A 7,224-nucleotide genomic window follows, 5' to 3' on the forward strand; every position below is an offset into this window, starting at 1 on the left:
AAATTTGGGATGCCAATGGGGATTTTCTTTCTTGAGTCTAGCACTATTATTTGGGTTACTGTTTTAGTCATCTTTTCCACTGTTGTGACAAAAAGACCTGATCAAAGAACTGTAGAGGTGGGAAAATTTATCTGGGGACTTATAGTTTCCGAGCTCTCAGTCCATGGACAGCCAGCTCCATTCCTCAGGGCTGTAGGTGAGGGTGAACATCATGGCAGAAGAGTATGGCAGAGGGAAGCAACTCACATGATAATCAGAAAGCAGAGAGAGATTCCACTGGCCAGATATAAAATATGCACCCCAAAAGCTTGCCCCCAATGCCCTACCTCCCCCAGCCACACCCCACTGTCCTTCAGTCTCCATTTAGTTAATTTCATCATGGCATTAGTTCACAGATTGTATTAAGGTTCTCATAGCCCAACCATTTATCCACTAAAACTTCTTGCATTGTCTCACACATGAGCTTTTGGGGGACAACTCACATTCCAACTATAATAGTTAAATCTAGTGGTACTCAAGGGGACATGTATTCTCTGCAGTGAATCAAATTCACCTGGAAGATGCAGGTATACCTCAGGTATGAAAGCTGGTAGTTATTCTTTCACAACTGCAGGGCTTTTTTTCCCTTGCTCAGACAAAAATTCAAATACTAGAAAATTTATTGTCATGATAAACCTAACTGATGACTGTGAAAAAGGAGCTGTGAAATGTAGTAGAAATTAATGTGTTTGTCTTCTGAACATCTGGGGTTTAGAATGTATCCTGGCTCTAACACTTACCGGATTATCATTCAAGATATTCATTTGTTTTACTATTCACCAAACATCTCCTGAGTTTCAGGTAAGAAAATAGCACATCTCTATTCTCTAGGCATGCAACAGCAAGCAAAACTAACATATTGTCTGCCTTCAAAGAGATTGCATTCTGTGGGTAAATCAGACAATGAACAACTAAAAAATAATTTCAGGAAATGATAATTTTCATGAATAGAAAGGGTAATGGCATAGCAGCTGTGAGGTTCTATGGATATATGTACACAACAAATGGTTCTCTTTAAATCAAGGAAGGTTACTTTGAGATGAAAACTGAAGAATATAAAGTCAGCTACAGGAATTAAACACACTGATTATGTTTTTTTTCTTCTATAAAATTAAATAATATTATCTGCTTTGTTAATTATTTCTGAAGGTTAGGAAATAGTCATTATTAGTAATGTTGTGGTGACTGGCATATATTAGAGCCTTAAAAATGGCGGACATTAAGAACATTTTTAATAGTGTTTGGTGGTGCTATTTTTTTATGAAGTTTTTCAGCATGTCCAGAATCTCACAATCACTTGCTGGTATCCTGAATTAAGGAATCTTTTTTAACATGTTCTCACACCTGGGCAAAACTGACTGACTATATAAGTATATGACTTTGTTCTGTTGAACTCTGGATTGGCTTGGCTCTCTGGAATTGTATTTATGCTATATAATCACTTTTCATAATTGCCTAGATTATTAATGCCCCAGCCTTTTAGTGCTCTCTTAATAGAAAAAATTCAATGTAGAGCATCTCCTTTTCACTTGTACTTCATTCCAACTGTTGTCTGTATTACATTTTTTAGGTGCAGATGGAAAAATAGGGTAGTAAATGTAGCACATGCTATAGAATACTTGAATTCCCAGTAAAATGGAAAGAGTAGCATAATTATTGGAAGTCCAAATGGAAAATGTGAAGTGAAACACAGTGCAATGGTTCTGTATTGCATGCTATTGCCCTGAACTGTGCACTTAATAATAATGAGCTTATGATTACACAAAATACACGAAGAAGCTTAATGCCATAGAAACCGCTAAGGCAGATCAGACTAGTAAATTGTAGTATTTTTCTTTCAAAATATGTTGCTGGTGTGCAGTTTTGGAGTTTGGGAGGAATTACCAAGACTAGGAAAAGAATATATAAGATTTGTCAGAAATAAACATGCACTGTAGAAAAGACCTCACACAAATTGATAAACAACAATTATTTTTGAGACTATACTTCAAAGTAATGCCTTAGTGGTTTGCCTACCATGTTTCTTTTCTTTTTTTTTTTTAGTAATAACAAAATTTATTTGTAAAACAGGACCTGTTATATAAAATGGCACACAATCAAGTTATACAAAAATACAAAATTTCTTTCTGATTACAGTTCTAGTTGCAAATGATAATTAGAAAGCATTCCTGGTGGCTTCCAAATAGCTGAGATTGTGAGCACATGAAACAGGGGCAGCAAAAGTCCATGATGCAGGGATGTCCAAGTGAGTAGAACCTACTTTCCAAGTTCAAGACTTCTGTCAGGTCACTTTGGAGGAAGACCTCTGAAAATAGCTAGCTCCCGAAATGTCTTCTGTTTTGATACCCATCTTCCAGACTTTTGCCAACTCTAAATTTATTTCCCAATATTTCTGAATGTCCAAAATCTGTGTGGCTATGGAACAGACGGTTTTCTGAATTTTCTTACATGATTTGCTCTCTCACCTATTTGGACAGTTGTTAGTTACATAATTATATTTATTCCATTTCAAATGATATAAAAGAGTACAGTGACACTGTTTGGCGACACTAGATGTTAAATGTTAACTTCTGGAGAATTACTTTTTCAAAATAGCTACGCTCATAATGTTGGCTACCCAGATCTTGCTAAGTCATGAACTCTTAATTGTGTGTATAAGTTGTTTTTTTAAAATCCAGATTCTTATTGCAAATATTCTGAAAAATCAGAAATATTACATGAGCTTTGAAAAGAAACCAAGGCATTTAGCAAATTTTAGCCTAGCTAGATAAAGAACACGGATACTTAAAAAAAAAATACAATTTACCTTTTGCAGCAATTTAATGGTCCAACCCTTTGAAAGGAAGCACATTAGCAAACAGCTGTTTATTAAGCCCTAGTGACATTAATTGTATGATTTCCATAATACCAGTCTACTTCGCTGTCTAATTCTGATAGGAGGCAATGCTTTCTTTCAAAAGATTCTCCTTCCATGGAATGATAAAATGCTGAGGCTTTTTTTTGTTTGTTTGTTTGTTTGTTTTTTGTTTTTTTGTACAGAGCCTGTATTTAGTGCAATAAGTTTAAAAAATTTGCTCTGAAATATTTACTTTACATTAACAAAAATAGCCTTTTTTAAAAAAATTGTAACAAAAAGGAGTTATCGCATAAACAGATCATGAATTATTCTTAGCAAATTACACTTTTTTTTTCTTAAAGCATTCACCATTACAATAAGCAAAACAATGGAATATTAGCCATTCATATCTGGTAAGCTTCAGGAATTAAAAAAAAAAAAAAAACCCAAAACCCCAAGCCCACTCCCAAACATAAAGAACATTCACACTTGAGGATCAAAATATTAACCAATTCTTTAGTTAAACATTGTAGAACTCTGGATACGCAATGGATTGCCAAGAAGAGGAGCACCTGCCAGTGTTTTTTCAGATTTTATAGCAAGCATTTGAATAAAATGGCCGTTTAACCCTAAGCCACTGTTTCATCTGAAGCAGAAGCCCAAGCACTGGAATTTTCAATGCTTTATGTTCCGGGTTTCTATCCCTTTTTTATTCCTCCCAGCATTCGTTAATCTACAAATCAATACATAGAAAATTAAAGGCTAAACTTGCTGGGTGCCCCAGCTTCCTTTCAAATCAGGCACACAAATGTGTGGAAGATGTTACTAAAATGTGGAAAGAAAAAAAAAAGACAAAATGTAAGAAAAGAGTTTGCATAAGAAAGATTATCTACCCTTTTCTTTTTTCCTACTTTCTTTTATAGAAGCATTAGGGTAAACTACAAATACCTGAGGAGTTGGTTACTTTTTAATGTTGGCTGACAAATGTATGAGCTATTATGAAAATTCCCATAATGGGTCCACCTGTTATGTTTCTAAAAGTAAAATGACATGGCTTCTTTGATTGGGGAAAACTGATTGCAGAAATTGCTTATTTATCTGAAAGCACATGAGTCCTAGGCACTAGGACTCATGCCTCAGTAAAATAAGATCTTTATTTTATACACACATCAGGGAAATTACCCCTGAATAAACTTTAGACAAGAATTTGGTACAATAATTTTATCTAATTTAAGTGACTAAAGTTAAAATCTCCTCTAAGTTATTAAAAATGTTAATCAGATATGAATCTAACATTTCCATTAAGACAATTACAATTGAAAACATTAAATGATGGAAGTTGCCTTGTAAAAGCCACCCGTATGAAAGGAGTACATGTTTGACAAAAATAAGCATAAAAAAGGTATTAAATCCCTGTTCCTTTTCTCTGATTTTGGCTGATTATGTGTGTGTGTGTATATACATATACATATATATACACACATACATATACATATATACACACACCCACACACACAAATACATAGTTATGTGTATATATTGTTTTGGAATGTCAATGGGTTCCATAACCGTCGGCTAGGTTCAAGCAGAACTTGCTCCCGAAGCCATCGGCTTTAGCTCTCTGGCATCAGCGACGCCTCCCTTATCAGCTTCCTTCATTGCCTTCCTACTGTTTTCCACAAACTCCATCAGCACTTTATCCATATAGAATTCTCTGCCAGGACTCCCATCATTGTATTTTGTATCAATGGCAAAACACAAGAATAATACATCCACTACCATTTCGTAAATGGACAGGAAGCAATGAGCGACTAGGAAAGCAAAGAGGCAGACGATGATCAGAGGCAGCACCCATACTGTGTAATCCTGCTGGTAGTTGAGCAGCATAATCCCAGCCAAACCTGTGCTGCAGACTATCAGCACCTTGCCTAGGAATAGCATGAAGTCTCCCACTGTGTTGATGGCAGCCACTCGCAAAGCGTTCTCCACCAGAATGACAAAGGCGTCCTTTGCTGAGGTGCAGAAGTTGGTGCTGTTGATAGCTGTGGCTGTATAAGCATTCTGATTTAAATAATTTGGGCACTTTTCAAGACACCAAAGGCAACAAATGCAAGACTTCAGTATACATCGTGCACAAGCATTTCCCTTTCCTTTCAGCTGACTGTGAATGTACATAAGGATCATTCGTGGAATTTTGACTAGTGTAATAATGAAAGATCCTTTTGCCACAGTACCCAGGTGATAACGAATAAGGCGATTCACTGATGCCAGAATAGGTGTAAATGGCAAGTTCCTTTTATCCCTAGTAAAATAGTATGTCACCACAGCTCCTGCCACAGTCATTTGCTGACATGCTAGAATAAATTCACTGATCCAAATCAGGCCCACCACATGGTACCACCACATGTACTGCAGAGGCCCAGAAATTCTGAACTCCACAAAGCCTTGTTCGTTCTGAACAGCACTGCCAGTGGTGCCAAGAAAAAGAAGTGCCATGATCCAGTATGCCCAAAACAAGACAAGAGCAAATAAAGTCCAAAAGGGCTAGAAGACCAGTAGGGGCAGGTGAATGAAGACCTTGCCAGCCACGTGGAACAAGGCAATGGTGAGAGCAACACGTTTCTGCATAACCAGCATTATCAGGAACAAGATAACCGTGAACACTGTAGCTGAAATGGCGTAGATGAGGAGCGCCCGAAGATTGTCTTCAGCTATCTGAAGCTGTTCAGGAATAACCGTTTCTTTGGGAGACCTTCTTTGTTTTGCATACAGCCACCATAGTACACCTGTGCCACCAAGTGACCCCAGTATGACCAGAATTGTTAAGATCCACACAAGTACTCTTGATATATACCTAATTATCACCATCAAAATCATGGATAGAACTAGTGATAACAAGCAAAGTCCCAATATAATTTCTTTGCTGGTCATTACTCCACTAATCAGCCTGTGTAAGACACTATTGTCACTGACAAAGGTGATCAGGGCCTCTGCAAACTTGGCATAGCAGGAAATGTTCACAGGAGCACAGCGATGGAAGAATGGAATAGGTGCACTCGCTGGAACTGGAAGTTTGGGGCAAAGAACAGATGATTTTGAAGATGTAGTATATTCAGAAGGCTTTAGGTTATAGCTACATAGTGCTGAGCCATTCGTCTCTGCAAACTTCTGGACATCACTCAAGGTTTTCAATTCTTGTCTTGGACATGCTGCTACACACAGTGCTACAGACTTAATCTTCCGGTTTATCAAGTCCAGATTGCATGGATCCAAAAAGAACACATACTTCCGTTGGGTGTGGTCCATGCCACTGTATGGTATTCCTTCCAACTTTGCATTTTTCTGCCCACAGATATTTCCATAGCTGTCGTATCCTGACACTAGTCTCGCTGCTGCACCTGTTGCTACTGAAAAGCCACATAAAAATCCCATCCCAATGCAGAAGAGGATAAAGAGCAGCAGCCATGGTATGTCTGCAGCTACGGTCCTCCAGTGGCTTCCATTCTCTTTTGGAGCTCTGCGCGGCGGAGGAGGCGGAGCTGCAGCAGCCCATGGCGGGGCCAGAGGAGCCCGGAGGCGGCGCCGGGCGCGCAGCTACGCCCCGGAGCCCCTCGGCATGCGAGCCGGCGGGCGCACAGGGAGGGCGCGGCCTGGCCCCGCACGACTTGGCGGCGACGGCGACGGCGGCGAGTACTCAGGAGGCAGCGCGGCTGGGGCAAGCGCCGGCCACATCCCCCGGCGGCGGCGGCGGCTGCGCGGCTCCTGCTCTGCTCCTGCTGCTGCAGCTGCTCCCCAGCGGAAAGGGGCCCTGTCCCCCGCCTCCCACCACCCGCCCCCAGTCCCTCTCCCGCTCCCTCTCCCGGCCGCCGCCTCCTCAGCGCCGCATGTTTCTGTTTCAATGTTCCAGATATAATTCTAGAGTATCTTGTATTAATTTTTACCTAAACAAAGAAATAAATTTTCTAATACTAGTAAAGCTCACATAAGGCCATGTCTGCTTCCTTTTCACACAGGAAGTCAATGACTGAGTTCATATTGCTTCTTCTCTGCTCCCATGACAGTGCCTGACACCTAAGACAATCAAAATATTAATGTGTTACTGATGAGCAACTCAAGTGAGAATGAAAATGAATTTAGTTGGTATCATGCAAACAAGAAGAGAGGACTTTCAGTGAGTATTAATGCACGGAAATTTTGATGTCTAATTTTGGGGGATTAATTTATTTTAAAATTGTCTAAATTCTTCTTTTTGCTTTCCATGAAACAGCAGTATGTCTGCTTTAAAAGGAACTTATTCTAAAATTTAAAAGAGATAAACATTATAAACCCAAGTCACCTGGAATAAAATA

At 39.2% G+C, this 7,224-nt stretch overlaps 1 pseudogene; it reads right to left on the reverse strand.

The window, feature by feature from the left end:
* Positions 1-4,235: 4,235 nt before the first annotated feature.
* Positions 4,236-6,428, reverse strand: LOC143388562 (choline transporter-like protein 1 pseudogene; annotated as a pseudogene).
* Positions 6,429-7,224: the final 796 nt, after the last annotated feature.

The sequence above is a fragment of the Callospermophilus lateralis genome, unplaced genomic scaffold (assembly GCF_048772815.1).
Source record: "Callospermophilus lateralis isolate mCalLat2 unplaced genomic scaffold, mCalLat2.hap1 Scaffold_64, whole genome shotgun sequence".
In the NCBI taxonomy this organism is placed as follows: Eukaryota; Metazoa; Chordata; class Mammalia; order Rodentia; family Sciuridae; genus Callospermophilus; species Callospermophilus lateralis.